Source organism: Primulina tabacum, chromosome 15 (assembly GCF_025594145.1).
Source record: "Primulina tabacum isolate GXHZ01 chromosome 15, ASM2559414v2, whole genome shotgun sequence".
Taxonomy (NCBI): domain Eukaryota; kingdom Viridiplantae; phylum Streptophyta; class Magnoliopsida; order Lamiales; family Gesneriaceae; genus Primulina; species Primulina tabacum.
In genome coordinates, this window is record NC_134564.1 from 23265321 (window position 1) to 23283207 (window position 17887).

Genomic DNA, 17887 nt, shown 5'->3' on the forward strand with positions numbered 1-17887 from the left:
TCTTTATATAGATATTTCCTGAGAGACGTTAGCACAACACACAAAAACTTATATCCCAAATACAAATCTTAACCTCATGCATAGTTGAAAATTTCTATCCCAATGCACCAAAAATACGAAACAACACACTAATAATCCCAAAACAAATTCGAAACATGCATAGCAAAACGGTTGCCTCCACTGGGGACAGTCCTTCGGCATATGATCACTGGCTCCACACTTGAAGCATTTGCCAGAACCCCATAAACACTGGCTCATGTGCTCACGGTTGCACTTCGGGCACACCGGGTACTCACCAGGCCTCCGAGGAACCTTATTCTGCGGAATAGGACTCTTGCCTTTCAGTGGTCCCAAAAACTGCCTCTTCCCTTGCTGCCCCTAGAAAGACCTCTTAAACTGCTGCTGCTGCTGCTGGGGTGCCTGATAGGGCCTCTTGCCCTGCCTGTCATTCTCGATATCTTTTTGGTCCTGCTCAGCCGCCAAGGCTCTCGATACCGCAACAGTATAGGTAGTAGGACCAGCAACTCTACATCACGGGGCAATATCGGCCGCAACCCATCAATAAAATGTCTCAGCTTCTCCCGGGCATCATTTGCAAAGAGGGGAAAAAGTGACGCCCCCTCTCAAATTTCCTGACAAATTCTTTCACGCTGCTGTCTCCCTGTCGCAACCTCATTAACTCCCTGGTCAGGCGGGAGTGTACTTCCTCAGCAAAGTACTTGGAGTATAAGACCTTCTTGAGACCATCTCAAGACAGTGTCTGCAAATTAATCGACACAGACGCGCTTTCCCACCACAGCCTGGCATCTACAATTAACAAAAAGGTGGCGCATCTAACTCTGTCTGCATATTGCAGCTCCATAAAGGAGAAAATCACCTCGATGGACTTAATCCATCCCTCATCTATCATTGGGTCAGTAGTCCCCGATAAATCCTTTGGGTCCATCCTCCTGAACCTCTCATAAACGGCCTCGCCCCAGTATCCACTCCAGCATTGTTCCCTGCAAACTGTGCGAAGGACTGAGTCATACCTGTAGGCATCTGTGCCTGCATATCTGGCGGTGGGCGAGGAGAAGTGGCCTTCTCCTCATCCCGAGCCTCTCTGTTCTCTTCACCTGCTCCTCGTGCAATCATTCGTCTAGGAGGCATACTGTTCCAAAATTTACCGAACACGTAAACCAACTTGCAATAACATAATACCAATATTATAAGATGCACATAATTTGAACTTAAACATGTACATGCTGAAATCGCGACTTGATGCTTACTACATGAAAGAATTTAAACCTTTAAAACTTACGGACTTGAGGTGTGATTTCGTGATCTTCTCGCATCTGGCAGTAAGCATAACCCTTACAAGAACACCGCTCTGATATAAACTGTGGCGTACCGTACTTCTAAACTACTTAAAATTTGCGGAAAAATAAAAATTTTCTTAAATAAATAATAAGCTTTCAAATTGCGATAAAAATAAACTACTTGTCTAAAATATTTGAAATAGAAACGATTACAAATAAAGTTTGACAAAAAGGTACTCGTTTAAATATTGTGAAATAATTTATAAAATCAGAGTAACTAAATTAACATGCTTGAGAGTTCTTGAAAACATAGGCGGTCCTCGGGTTTAGCCTCCGTGCAGTCCGAGCCGACTCACTGGTCCCCACTTCTCACCTCCTCAAACTCGTCCTCACCTGCATCGTTCAAGTTTAGTGAGTCTAAAGACTCAATATGTGTAAATTGAGAATAAAATATAATACATAATAAAACCACATGCATTTTAAAGTAGAGTGTACATACTTAAACTTGAACGTACTTACATAAAAATAGACGTGCCATCATTTCATAAAAATTTTCATAAACTTACTTGCATCATACATACTTGAACATGCATAACGTCATTTTGCATAGAGATATGTTTCGAAGCAAGTGACTAATTCATTAATGCACCTGATAAGACTAAATCACAGTACTGGGCTGGCAGGATGTCCACTACCATATATATGAGATCTCCGGTCATGCTTTACCGGGTGGATTGGTCTCTGGTCATGCTTTACCGTTTTTCAATCCTGATTTAAACCCGGTCATGCTTTACCGAGGTGGAGAGGTCTCCAGCCACGTTCACTGGCTTCCAAACTCGTTCATAATTGGTCACAAGACAATTCGCATGCCTCAAAAACATAAACATTTTCTTTTTCACGTCGATCATACTTACATGGCGTTAAGAGATTCGTTGGATCTCGCCTGGGGCCACTGCTGCACATACTAACACAATTTCATGCATTTAATTTCCATAACTTAGACGTAATAGTCGTGCTCACCACCGAAATAAACAATTGACTTGAGACGTTCTAAATCACTCGAGATTTGACCTCGTTTAATCATCGTACTAAATCATGACATCGAACCCCGAACAATCTCTATATGAATTGTGAACATTTCCCCAAACATGGAAGGCATGGGCCCAAATAGTGGTTTAAAAATCATGGACAAATGCCTAAGCGCTGGGCATTGCTGCACGGTGGTGCTGTAGTGCCGCACAACTAGCGTTGTGGCACCACAAGGGCAGCGCTGCGGCGCTAGTCTTGTGCAGAACGGGCGCTGCGGCGCTCCCTGCAGAGCGCTGTGGCGCTAACCCTGCGCACAACCAACGCAATGAACATATTTTGGTGAAATTTCCATGCCACGCCCAACCGACTCGAACCGATGCAACGAGACTCATCCTAGGATGCTATGGCAATGATTCAAACTCACACAAACGCCCCAAAACCACAACGCAAAACATACAATGTAACACAACCCATAAACACGAATTTCTTTGCCACCAAATACTTACTACAACTTCTAATGCAACCAATTGCCTAACGACACGAAACGAAGCCCCAAAAATCACCCAAACGAGCCACTCAACATGTCTAGACGCAACAGTGATCAACCGGCGATTCCCAACGAAGCCTGCAACAAAAATTTCTCAAGAATACGTAAAGAACACATTTTCATAACATCGCAGTTTGAGCAGTCCCACAAAAATGATCATAACTCACTCGTTTCTTGTCCAAAAATTACGAATTTACTGTCAAAGGTATCAAAAAATAATACATTTTATATGTTGAAATTTTTTCCGGAAAATCAACAAAAAATGCACAGTTATTGAAATGACAGCAAACTCGGTTTTTGAGATCTAAAAATCGTTTCAAATCGATCCAACCATTTTTTTGCTCAAACTTTGCATAACTTACATGGATTTTTGTACACAAGAATTATAAAAAAATATAGTATGACAAGATCGATGCAAAAACAAAAAAATATACATGCCTTTGATGATTTTAAACTCACAACACGACGTTACCGAAGCGAAGAGATGCGAGGGACGATCCGGGATGACTTGTGGCACGTTTTCTTCAAGAAAAATGGACGAGGGATTGCTGGAAAATTGTAGGGGAAGGGAATGAGTTGTGGATGCTGAAAGAACACCTAGAACCCTAGCTTTTATCTCAAAAAAAAAAAAAAATGAAATGAAACAAGTGTGTGTGCAAGTGTGTGCAGCCGTTAGTGTGTGTGTGTGAGTATAAAAGTGTTAACGTGTATGTGAGTAATAAATTAGGGAAATTTAGCTTAATTATTTAATTAACATGCTAATTAAAATACTAACTCACTACTAACTTGACTAAAATCCTCTAATTTAAAATAAAATACACAAGTGATTAGGGGTGGGCGTCGGGTCGGGTTTTACAGATTCGGGTAGGTCGGGTCGGGTACCCGAAATTTTCTGGTAGCTCATTTAGTACCCAAACCCGAATTTTAATCGGTGCTACCCGATGGTTCGGGTACCCGAAAATTTCGTGTGTAGTCGAAATTTATGTCAAAAATTCTATCTTCTTTACCTCTCAATATATATATAAATACACTGTATAAAATAGCACAACAACAATAAAAAGTTTCACGAAAACCATCAATCTAAATAAAATATATGTCAATCAAAACAACAATAATTCAGCACAACAAAAAATTCATCACTTTGAAACAATAATAAGCTGATAAAAAACCATCAATTTAAATAAAACACATTCCAATCAAAGGCAAAACCACTTGAATTCACCATGGACAAAAAATCCATCACATAGTAACCAATCCAATCATCTTCGAAAGTAAAACATCGACTTCTTCAAATCACAAACAATAGATTAAAAAAAGAGGTAAATCATCTTCCAACTTCCAAGCTCAAGCATCATCTGTCCAATCAAATCAAAGTACCTGAAATGTTATAATTCTATTAGTTTTCTAAAATAATCATTATTAAAGTAGATAAATATAAAGAATTTAAATTTTAAAAATTTACGGTCATCGAATATAATGAATATAAACTTTAAAAACTTACAATAATCAATTGTTGATGTTTTTCATAATTATATATCAATTATGGTTGAATCCTTCCTTGAGTTTGTTAATTCTATGCCAAAAATAAAAAAAGCAAAAAGGTTAGTTATTAGAGAATAAAACATAACCATTAAGAATAAATATAGAAAAGTAAATAGAGAAAAAATATGTCTTTCTCAAGTATTTCGATTTCAGCAAAATCTTCCTCCAAGCATATAAGCTTAGAATCCAACCTTAGCCAATCTTGGGTACATACCAAAACTTGAACTACTCTATGAGACAATGATCTTCTAAACGCATCCAAAACACGACCACCTGTACTAAATGCTGCTTCCGAAGCAACAGTGGAGACAAGAATAGCTAATATATCACATGCCAATCGAGAAAGAATAGGAAATCTGTGAGAATTGACTTTCCACCACTGAAGGATGTCAAAATGTTCATCATAATCCTCAAGATCCTCACCTAGATATTTCTCAAATTCTGACTTCACATATTATTTTTTCCCACCAATTTTGTATTTTCTAAACTCATCTTTCAAGTATGTTCGAGAAGTCATTGAATTATTAGTTTGAGAATCTTTTGAAAATGATGTGGAACCTAATGCAGAACGTACCGGACTTCCTGGAGTTCCATGTGTCACTTTATAATCGAAAAAAATTTCTTGCATTCCACTCTTCACTTTTTCCTTCGTCATCGCGCTCTTTCTGATATCATCATACATTGTATCAAATGAAAACTCAACAAACTCTAATTTGTGACGAGGATCAAGAATCACTGCATAATATAACATCATGTTCATTTTTTCAATCGAACCCCAATACTTGTCAAACTTATCTTTCATTTTTCTTGACATTTCACTTAATTGAAAATCAACGCTTAGCAACTACTGTTTTAGAAGCATGTCAACAGAACTTATTTCATGAAATATGGTGTTCAAAGTGACATATAGAGAGCCAGAAATTGCCAAAGTGAGCTTGTAAAAGTGTCCAAGAAACTTGACCAACAAACTAGCCGTTTCCCAATCATATTCCGATGGAATCCCATCATACGAGGGTTTCAAGAGATCATTCACGTACGAAAGATCTATATCGGCAGATGAATCAAATGCTCTTTTCAAAGATATCGCTGACTCTAACATTAGATATGTTGAGTTCCATCTTGTAGGTACATCAAGGCTTAACAATTTTTTTGTATCTATCTTTTCGATCTCAACACATTCACAAAATCTTTTATACCTTGGTGGCGAGTTTCAGACATACCTCACTGCTCCTCTAATTTGATAGATAGATAAATGTTCGTCTTTCCCTTTCAGACCATCCTGCACAATAAGGTTGACAATATATGCAATACATCGCATATGAAAATATTTCCCCCCTAAAATGTTTGTTTTCCAATTGTCAAACCTTTTTTGCAAATATGTTATTGCACCATCATTTGATAAGGCATTATCAACTGTGATGTAAAATTTTTATCAATTCTCCAATCAAGTAAACATTTTTTAACTGCTTTACCCACATCATCACTCTTATGTCCAGAAATCGGACAAAAATTCAAAATTTTCTTTTGCAAAGTCCATTCATCATCAATGAAATGAGCAGTTAGACACATATATTTCACTTTTTGTATTGATGTCCATGTGTCTGTAGTTATAGAAATTCTTGGACCATGTTGTTTCATAAAAGACAACAACTACACTTTTTCATTCATGTACAAATTATAAACATCCTTGGTTGTTGTCCTTCGAGATGGAATGCTAAACATTGGACATGCAATTGACATGAAGCGTCTAAAACCTTTGTTCTCAAGTGTTTTGAAAGGAAGTTCATCGACAATCAACCAATAAGTTAGTGCCTCTCTTAATTTGTTCTGATCAAATTTCCAAGTACCAATTTGCGCTTCTTTGGGATCATCTTTTAAGGGTTGAAAAGAAATCCGAGCTTGATTAGTTGTAACTTCATGAGATTTTTTTTACAAGAAGCGAAGTGATTCTGTAAAGGTCGAGTCCCATGTACTTTTGGATCTGCCTTAATCTCTCTACAAAAATATTTTCACCTACCTTTTTGCACCTTGTCACTTTCACAATAGAATTTTTCAAAGTTTTCCCAATGTTATGATCTAGAGGTCATCTCTTTCCTAGCTCTCTTTTCAGACTCGGGTTTGACTTTATCTTTATCACCACCATGATCTAAATTTTCCACACAATCAACATCATTGTTCTTGTTCTCTCATCAGCATTATCAGCTTCTTCCATTAGATGATCAATTATACTCTCCATTTACACAATAAATTTCTGAAATCCAAAATATTCAATAAGGTAAGCCAAATAATCACAAAACAAAATCTTGTTAGATTTTGAAAAGTAAAAACACAAAACAAAATCTTGTTACAGTGCACTTTCTGCATTTAATTTGTACACAAAAACAAGTAGAATAACAATTGGATTTAATTTGTTAACTCACAAGTTACAGAATACACAATGAATATGATTTGCGTTGGAGCTCACAGGAACAGACTCACAGCCAAACAAATTGGGCAAATTGCAACGACGGGCTCGTGAGAAAAACAAAAAAGCTTGAAGGCATAGTGGAATCAAGCCAAACAAGCTTTAGTCTCTTGAGTAGATCAAGTCACAGAAAAATCTATTAACATCAATGCACGGGCACCTTCATCATACCAATGGACTGTCAATGAGCAATTTAGGTTTGTGTATTCAAGTCACAAAAATCTATCAAGCCCAAAGAGAGAACAAAACCCCAACAAATAATAATATTTCACAATCCTAAAGCAATTCATCAAATTTTAAAACGATTCCCACGTATAGAAATCATTATACCTTGAACAAATCTCAATAACATGCACAGATTCAGATATACAAATTAGGAGAGATCTTTTCATTATACAATTTAGGTGTATGTATGATTTCATCAAATGTATACTCACTTTCTGAGAAGAGGCGGCTGATTGGCTGTGGGCTGAGGCGCAGAAACACGTCGGGTACCTGTTTTTTGTTTTGGGTAGTAAATTACTACCCGACACCAAACCGATAGCTGTATATCGGGTTCCGGTAGAAACCCGAACAAAATTTCGAAATAAAAAATCGACCCGATCGAGTAATAACCGGTCGGGTCGGGTCGGGTCGGGTCGAGTATCTGCTACCCGAACACAAACGCCCACCCCTACAAGTGATTAAATTTAAAATCTTAAAATCACCTAATAAATTAAATTAGGCTTTAAAATGCTTTAAACTTCATAAATCATTTAAAATACCAAATCCCTTGACTTGAAATAAAATACCACATTTTCGTAAATCGCATAAATCGTCGCCGGTCTCCTTTCCCTGATCCCGCATCAAATATTCGCTTGAAACATATAACTCAAGAAAACATTTTAACGTGTATCAAATAAACTTGTAATATTTTAAAATAATGCTAATCATAAATCATGCATCACTAAAATCATTTTAAACTTAAATAAATAATTTAACAATTTAAAAAAATACATGTGTTAAACATGTACTGATTTTTGGGCTCTACACTTACTTAGTATTTAAAATTTTTACTTAAAGATTTTGAGATTTATTTATTTAGAGATTTTATGCTTTATTTTGAAGTCTAGTTTTGGATTATTTTAAAAGTTGACATATGATTTTGGTGGTTGACGAATTATGGATTTTCATGAATTTAAGATTTTTAATGTTGAGTTGTTTTTAAATCAGAGTTTCGAAGTTCATGATTTATGTAAGAAAAAAAAATTTTAGTAGGCTTTTAAAGTTAAAAAGTAAGGAACGTTTCAATAATCTTCCATGTTTTAAGGATACAATTAGTCAGGGATTCACAACTCATGTAATTCGAAACAACACGTGTCGATTATACGGGCTTAACATAATTAATATCATTTTATGCATTAACACATTGAACATGAGAATGTCAGAAATCATTTTTGATAGTATCCATCCAATCATGGTAAGAGTCCTTAGTAGCATCGCCCCATGATTCCTGTAGACTTATTCACTCGATAAATTATAACAACTTGGAAAGTCTGAGGGAGTATTGTTCAGTGAACTCGTCGATAAGCACTCATCATGTATGATCGACCATATCCATGTTCCTACCAAAGAAATGTGGTACACAATATCACATATGTTAATCTCGAGCTTGAGCAATCATTATCCTTATTTTATACGTTGGAATCGACTAGTAACAAGTTTAGAATACACAATAACTATGATTGTGTGAGAGAGAAGATTTTGTTGTCAAATATTGATGAATGATTGAGTCAAAACTCTAGATTCAATTATTTACCATACATGGAGTTTAGATTTCTATTAGAATATTTATTAGGTGATTTTGACCAATTAAGACACCTACTAGTTGGTGTTTGATTAGGAGACTCAAAACCATTATATAAAAACTCATAATAGTTAATGTTTGATTAAGATGCTCCAGTTTATTGAGTCAAAACTTCTATTAGGTTTTTTGCCTAACTAAGACTTCTATTAATTAATTAGTATTTCAATAAGATACTTCAAGTATATTGATCAAACAATTTATTATCGTTGTTTCATAACAATCTCGATCGACGATCAGATATCAATGATGTGATAAATGCAAACAAATCTTTATAACGACACAGAGTCCAACTTTTCGAAACCACCGGTCAAAAGTAAACATGGTCAAAATTAGCTGGTCAAAGTCAGTTTGGTCAAAATTAACAACTCAAGGTCAACTTGGTCAAAATCAATAAGTTGGTCAACTTTTCATCGACTCAAATTTTACACGACCATTTTTGGAACATCTTCACAAAATTCAAGCAGTTGTACTTCACTCACAATTTTAGTATTCATAGTGATGATCAAAACTTCTAAATATGAGATCCAATTATAAGCATTTTTACAAGCTAAAAATTTGATCTCCATTAAAATTCAATCACTAAATTTAACTTTTTGAATTTGGTTATCTGAACAGAAACACATAAACTAATACTTGTGTGATGTTGAATAGTTAAGAGATACATTTAGCAGTGAGTTCACTATTAATGTGGCAACAAGTGTTCCATATATGAGCTTACCCTTTAATCTCGTTTTATGCATCAACCCATTGAATATAAGAATGTCAGAAATAATTTTTGATTGCATCCATCCAATCATGGTAACAACGCTTAAAGCATCGCCCCATGATTCTCATATACTTACCCACCCGATAAATGATTACCACTTGAAAATCCTGGGGGAGGGTTGTTTAATGAATTCACCATATGAGCAGTCAAAATGTATGATCGAACATTTCTATGTTCCTACCAATGAAACGTGGTACACAACATCACAGATGATAGTCCTGAGCTCGACCGACATTTATCTTTATTTTAGGCGGCTGAATCGACTAAGAACAAGTTTAGAATTTACAGTAACTATTAAATGTGTAAGGTCCCAAATTAAGACGACGTAATCCAATTGCATGCAAATATAGGAAATATGAAAAATGACTAATTAATTGATTTTAATTGCTTAATTGATTATGTGACATACATGCTTATATGTTAAATAGGATTTTTCTTTCATAATGCAAACAACTGTATTTTTAAGGATTACTCAAGTTGCGATCGAGGAACAGAGACCGAGAGCTGAAAAACGTAAAATCTTTATATTAAATAATTATTTTTAATTGTTTAAAATATGGTTAATAGTTTTTCATATTTTTGAAAATAAGGGGGTTTTGAGGTGATTTTTTACGTCGGGGCGTAAACTTTATTGGTTTGGTTTTTCAACAAAAAATACGAACTTTTTGACAACCCGCCTAATAAATTCACAAACTTATTTTACCAAAAGTATTTTATTATCTTAATTAAATTCTAATTAAGACTAAAGGACCTAATAGGTAGGCTTATTAGGTCTAAGCCTTAGGAGGGATTTAATTAGTATATAATACATGTTAATCACCCCAAACCCTACACAATCACACACCACTTTCAAAACTCCTTTCCACCTATTCACGGCACACACCACACCTTGGAATTGAAGGAAAAGCTTGTGAGGTTTTGAAGAAAAAATTCAACTTAGGCTCCTACGTCAAAGCTCTTCGTATCGCCATCGAATTTTCGTGCGTAAATTACGCAAAGGCACGCCATACATCTCCTTTTTTCATCTATCACATCGTACTATCGTTTTTAATTACATTGTATGAAAACATGGTGTTCTTATTATGATTTTCGGATTTTTGCATACACATGAGTCAAACTAATGGTTTTATGTTCCAAATCATGTTCTATATGTATCAAGGGGCTTCCATGATGTTAGGAGATGAACAAGAGATGTTTCTTCATGATTTTAGTGGCTCTAAGACATCACTATACACGCTGCACCACAATCAAACCAAGTTGGTGTTCGGTTTTCTGTCATGGGATTTGGGGTGATCGGGTTTCTAGTTTAAGGGGCTAGGCGGGTCTTAACTTGAGTCAGGGCTTAGCCAGGGTCTATGATGGGTAAAGAGTAGAGTCCTAGCCATGCTAGGACTCGAGTTAAGGGCTGGGGAAGGAGTCCTAGCCATGCTAGGACTCCCACCCGAGAGTACGCAAGGGGCTGCGCATGAGTGCAGCAGCGCGCAAGGCAAGGGGCTCGGCCTGGTTGGCTTCAGACTGGGCTAGGGCGACTCACTAAGGTCCTAGGTTGGTGCACGGCATGCTGGTTCATGGGTTGGGTTAATGGCTAGAGTCCTAGGCACCAAAAAGAAGGGTTCATCCACCATAGTAGTTCTCGGCCAGCATAAGGTTGGCGTTGGGGGCTTCGTTTTCTTGGTTTGGTCTGGTTCTTAGGGGTTCCAAGGGTCCAGTAGGGTGCACTAAGGGGTTGGTCGGGGTTTGGTTTGGCATGGGTCGAGGGTGGCTCGACAAAATCGAGACATGGCTCGGGTGGGACTTTTATGGGTCATATTATGGTTTTTAAAGCTAAAATAAATCGAAACACGGCTCACGGGGGTCGAGTCGTGGTTCACAAGGGCTAAAATAATATAAAAAGACTAAGTTTTGAATTCAAAAATTTTATATTAAAGTTTGGGATTTTTCGGGATTAAAACGCCTTCAAAATGACTAATTACGAATTAATTAAAAAGCCTATTTTTTAAACTAAATAAAATTATAGGAATTTTAATTTAAGCTTAAATAATTAATTGAGACATGTTATAGGCAATGAAACTAAGAAAAAGTCAAAAACGTAAAATGACACGTCGAGGGGTAAAACTGTCTTTTTACACCTAAAAATTAGTAAGGTTCATGGCAGTGCTCTAAATGCTGTTTTTATGATATTATGAGTATTTTTAAATGTTTAGGAAATTTTACGTGATTAAATTATGATTTTTAAATGTCTATTGGATTTTTATGATTTAATATGAGCATTTAAAAAACATGTTGTATGATTGGTTTCAAAAACAAAAAAATGATATGTTATGCATGATTTTATAAAGTGATGAGAATGTAAAACGTTGAAGGAAGTGAAATAATTGTGACTATTGAGGTTATGAGGATTTTAGATAAGAATGGGAATATCGTGAGGTAAAAGACCCCAGAGGGAGCCCATTTATGAGAAAAGGCCCCAGAGGGAGCCCGACGATCGTATTTCCATTCGAATGAGGATAGGCCAGGGCCCAATTGACCGGTGAGAGTGTTGCTAGTGTCCCCCGCCGTCCAGTACTGCGGTTTCATGTAGATGGATCCATCGACTTTTTGAGGTTTGAAGAAAGTCACAATTAACGATCTGAATTTAATAAAGGAAAAGAAAAATGTTTATGATCATGATAAAAAGATTTATGTCATGTTTTGTTGAGGAAAAAGGAAAAGGTTAATGTTTATGTTTGCATGTCATGAAAATGTTAATTTTACGTAAAAGTATTTTCACTGTTGCTTGTGATTTTTATACGTATTATTTGTTATAAAGATTATGGTGTGTTGAGTCTAGACTCACTAGGTGTGATGAATGCAGGTGAGTTTGATGGAGGTCTTGATGGTTGACCTGACTGGACTGAAGGTGCACACAACCCGAGGACCATCGCTTCTACTTCTTCGACAATTATGATTTATGAATACGATTTACGTTAAAAGATTTTAAGTCTATTTATTCATGCTTTGAGGGATTTTTGAGAGGTTTAGTATGAGATATACATTTCAAATTTATTTCTTTTTAGGTTTGGTAAACATTCGAAGATTTCTTTTTTTATGATTGTTTCACTTGATTTTAAATACTAGTTGGTGGATGTTTTATTTTGAAATGGGCAAAATATTTTAATAAAATATTTTCATGTAGTATGGGTGAGGCCGAATTAATCTAAGTTAAAAAAAATATAAAAAAATTTAGTACTTTTTTAGCAATAAAATGGGCAGACGTTTCAGTTGGTATCAGAGCAAAGGTCCTGTAAAGAGTTGTACCACCATCAGCGCCAGAAAGATCAGTCGTCAAGCCTCAAATTTGTAAATTTTTACATGCTTTACATGAATTTTATATTATACTCGGTATGGATTGGCTATAAGCGAATGGAGCTTCGATTGATTTTCGTCAGATATCAGTGTCTATTAGGCCACCTAGTGGTAAATCTTTTGTCTTTGAGGCGGCAAGGAAAAAAAAATGCCGCACATTATCTCTTGTCCATGTGCGAGGAAGCTTATTAAACGAGGATGCCAAGCTTTTCTAGCATGTGTCACGACCACACATGATCCTATCAGTTAGAGATTGGAGGATGTTGATATTGTAAGAGATTTTCCTAGCGTCTTTCCCGAGGACGTATCTGGTATTCCACCTGATCGTGAAGTGGAATTCTCTATTGATCTTATGCCGGGCGCTGTTCCTATATCTAAAGCGCCTTATCGTCTAGCACCTGCTGAAATGAAAGAACTAAAAGATCAAATCCAAGAATTGCTAGTCAAGGGTTTTATTCGCCCTAGTTATTTTCCATGGGGTGCACCGGTTTTATTTGTGAAGAAGAAAGATGGTAGTATGCGTCTTTGCATTGATTATCGAGAGCTTAATAGGGTCACTATCAAAAACAAGTATCCACTGCCAAGAATTGAAGATTTATTTGACCAGTTGCAAGGAGCATCGATATTTGCTAAGATTGATCTGCGATCTGGATACCATCAATTGAAAGTAAAAGAGTCAGATGTTCACAAGACAGCATTTCGCACGATATATGGGCACTATGAGTTTATGGTCATGCCATTTGGGTTGACCAATGCGCCAGCGATCTTCATGGATATCATGAATCGTGTATTTCAGCCGTATCTGGATCAATTTATTATAGTCTTCATCGATGATATCTTAATCTATTCCAAGAGCAGAGAGGAGCATAGTCGTCATCTGAGGATAGCACTGCAAGTATTGCAAGACAGGAAGCTATATGCAAAATTCAGCAATTGCGAGTTTTGGCTTGATAGAGTGGCATTCTTAGGCCACATCATTTCTAGTGATGGCGTTGAAGTTGATACGAGTAAAGTGGAGGCAATGAAAGAGTGGCCAGTACCAAGAGTGTTACCGAGATTCGCAGTTTCTTGGGAATAGCTGGCTATTATTGCAAGTTTATTCAGGGGTTTTCATCTATAGTGGTACCTATGACCGCCTTGACAAAGAAAAATGCAAAGTTTGTTTGGGGACCCAAGTGTCAAGATAGTTTCGACAAGTTGAAGCAAGCCTTGATTTCAGCGTAAGTGTTATCTATGTCATCGGGGAAAGGGTAGTATGTTCTTTATACCGACGCTTCTCAACTTGGTTTGGGCGCAGTTCTGATGTAAAATGACCGAGTTACAGATTATGCGTCGAGATAGTTGAAAATTCACAAGAAGAACTACCCTACTCATGATCTTGTGCTTGCAGCAGTAGTTTTTGCACTAAAGATTTTGAGACACTACCTTTATGGGGAGAAGTGCAAAATATTCACCGACCATAAAAGTTTGAAATATTTTTTCACCCAAAAGGATTTGAATATGAGACAGCGCAGATGGCTTGAATTAGTAAAGGATTATGATTGTGACATTAGCTACCATCCGGGAAAAGCTAATGTAGTGGTAGACGCAGTGAGCAGGAAAGCGGCAGTTATCACTCAATTATCACTCCAAAGACCGTTGCAGTCCGAGATACTGCGGTTTGAGCTTACATTTTATGCTAGGGGCGAGACCCCTAATCTTGCCAAACTATCAGTACAGTCAACTTTGAGAAAGAGGATTCGTGATGGGCAGTCTTCTGATGAGCAGTTACAAAAGTGGAGAGCTAGAGATGAAGTCAAGGGTCGGAAATTATATTCAGAGGTGGATGGTATAGTTCGTTATCGAGATCCGTTATGGGTCCCTAGTGACCATTCCTTGAGAGATCTTATTATGAAGGAAGCTTATGACTCACCTTACTCCATCCATCCGGGAAGTACGAAGATGTACAAAGATTTTCAGTTGTTATATTGGTGGCCAGGCATGAAGAGAGATATTTTGAGATTTGTATCCGAGTGTTTAACTTGTCAGCAAGTTAAAGAAGAGCATCAAAGACCAGCAGGGGAAGTTGAAGCCACTCCCTATTCCGGAGTGAAAATGAGAAAATATCACTATGGACTTTGTTGTGGGATTGCTAAAGACTGTTAAGAGATAAAATGCCATATGGGTGATAGTGGATCGTCTTACAAAATCAGCACATTTTCTACCTATTAAGACGACATTCACCATGATTCAGTATGCAGAGTTATATATTCGGGAGATAGTTCATCCGCATGGGATTCGAGTGTCTATTGTTTCTGACAGAGATCCGAGATTTACGTCATCTTTTTGGAAGAGTCTGCATGCATCGATGGGGACCAAGTTATTATTCAGTACAATATTCCATTCTCAAACCGATGGTCAGTCTGAAAGAGTTATACAAAATTTGAAAGATCTACTGCGAGCATGTTTTATTGATTTTCAAGGCAGTTGGGAACCAAAATTACCTCTAGTGGACTTCACCTACAATAATAGCTATCAATCATCTATCGGGATGGCTCCTTTTGAGGCACTTTTGGAAGGAAATGTAGATCTCTTATTCATTGGGACGAGGTTGGTGAGAGAAGAGAGATTGGTCCGGATGTGATTGAAGAGACTGCCGAGCTTGTAGTCAAAATTCATGAGAGAATGAAGACTGCACAAAGCCGACAAAAGAGTTATGCGGACAAGAGACAAAGGGACTTAGAGTTTGCAGTGGACGACTATGTATTTGTAAAAATAGCACCTATGAAGGGTGTTATGCGCTTTGGCAACAAAGATAAGCTTAGTCCACGATTTATTGGTCTGTTTGAGATTTTGGAGAGGATTGGGACACTAGCTTACAGAGTGGCATTGCCACCAACGCTTTCAGGAGTTCACAATGTGTTCTATATTTTGATGCTGCAGAAGTACATGTCAAATCCATCACATGTACTAAATTATGAACCTCTTCAATTAACTCCAAATATGACATACGAAGAAAGACCTGTCCAAATTTTGGCAAGACAAGAAAGAAAATTGCGAAACAAAGTCATTCCAATGGTCAAGGTCAAGTGGCTGAATCACTCAGAAGAGGAAGCTACTTGGGAAATTGAGAGGGACTTGAAGAGTCGCTATCCAGAGTTATTCGGTAAGTTCTAATTTCGAGGACGAAATTTTTTTTAAGGGGGAGAGGAATAGTAATGTCCAAAATTAAAACGACGTAATCCAACTGCATGCAAATCTAGGAAACAAGAAAAATGGCTAATTAATTGATTTTAATTGCTTAATTAATTATGTGACATATATGCTTATATGTTAAATAGGATTTTGCTTTCATAATATATAAAACTGTATTTTTAAGGATTATTCAATTTGCGATCGAGGAACAAAGACCGAGGGCTGAAAAACGTAAAATGTTTTTATTAAATAATTATTTTTAATTGTTTGAAATATGGTTGATGGTTTTTCATATTTTTGAAAATAAGGGGGTTTTTGACGTGATTTTATACGCCGTGACGTAACTTTATCGGTGTTGGTTTTTCAACAAAAAAATACGAACTTTTTGGCAACCCGGCTAATAAATTCACAAATTTATTTTACCAAAATTATTTTAATATCTTAATTAAATTCTAATTAAGACTAATGGGCATAATAGGTAGGCTTATTAGGCCTAAGCCTTAGTAGGGATTTAATTAGTATATAATACATGTTAATCACCCAAAACCCTACACACAATCACACGCCACTTTCAAAACTCCTTTCCACCTATTCACGGCACACACCACACGTTGGAATAGAAGGAAAAGATTGTGAGGTTTTGAAGAAAAAATTTAACCTAGGCTCCTATGTCAAAGTTTTTCGTATCGCCATTGAATTTTCGTGCGTAAATTACGCAAAGGCGCGTCATACATCTCCTTTTTCTCATCTATCATATCGTACTATCGTTTTTAATTACGTTGTATGAAAACATGGTGTTCTTATTATGATTTTCGGATTTTTGCATACAGATGAGTCAAACTAATGGTTTTATGTTCCAAATCATGTTCTATATGTATCAAGGGGCTTCCATGATGTTAGGAGATGAACAAGAGATGTTTCTTCATGATTTTAAGGGCTCTAAGACATCAATATACACGCTGCACCACAAGTAAATCAAGCCGGTGTTCGATTTTTTTTCATGGGACTTGGGGTGATCGGGTTTCTTGTTTAAGGGAGCTGGGCGGGTCTTGGCTTGAGTCAGGTCTTAGCCAGGGTCTATGAGGGGTCAGGAGTAGAGTCCTTGCCATGCTAGGACTCGAGTTAAGGGCTGGGGAAGGAGTCCTAGCCATGCTAGGACTCCCACCCGAGAGTGCGCAAGGGGCTGCGCATGAGTGCAGCAGTTCGCAAGGCAAGGGGCTCGGCCTGGGTGGCTTCGGGCTGGGCTATGGCGACTCACTAAGGTCCTAGGTGGGTGCACGGCATGCTGGTTCATGGGTTGGGTCAATGGCTAGAGTCCTAGGCACCAAAAAGAAGGGTCCATCCACCATAGTAGTTCTCGGCCACCATATGGTTGGGGTTAGGGGCTTCGATTTCTTGGTTTGGGCTGGTTCCTAGGGGTTCCAAGGGTCTAGTAGGGTGCACTAAGGGTTTGGTCAGGGTTTGGTTTGGCATGGCTCGAGGGTGGCTCGACAAAATCGAGACATGGCTCGGGTGGGACTTTTATGGGTCATATTAGGGTTTTTAAAGCTAAAATAAATCAAAACAAGGCTCACGGGGGTCGAGTCGTGGTTCACAAGGGCTAAAATAATATAAAAAGACTAAGTTTTGAATTCAAAAATTTTATATTACAGTTTGGGATTTTTCGGGATTAAAACGCCTTCAAAACGACTAATTACGAATTAATTAAAAAGCCTAGCTTTAAAAAGCTAAATAAAATTATGAAAATTTTAATTTAAGCTTAAATAATTAATTGAGACATGTTAGAGGCAATGAAACGCCTCCAAATCATTTCACATTTCCCTATACAATCATAATTCGTAATTCAACTTTTCAGTCATAGTTTTTTAAGGTATAA

The 17887-nt window shown here is 37.1% G+C and overlaps 1 long non-coding RNA gene across 1 annotated transcript; it reads right to left on the bottom strand.

The window, feature by feature from the left end:
• Nucleotides 1-4072: 4072 nt before the first annotated feature.
• Nucleotides 4073-7370, bottom strand: LOC142527146 (uncharacterized). The gene is made up of 4 exons (XR_012815407.1): nucleotides 7318-7370; nucleotides 4991-5695; nucleotides 4376-4447; nucleotides 4073-4251 (listed from the first exon to the last, which is right to left on the bottom strand). It is a non-coding gene; the product is annotated as an uncharacterized LOC142527146 (long non-coding RNA).
• Between the last annotated feature and the right edge of the window lie 10517 nt (nucleotides 7371-17887).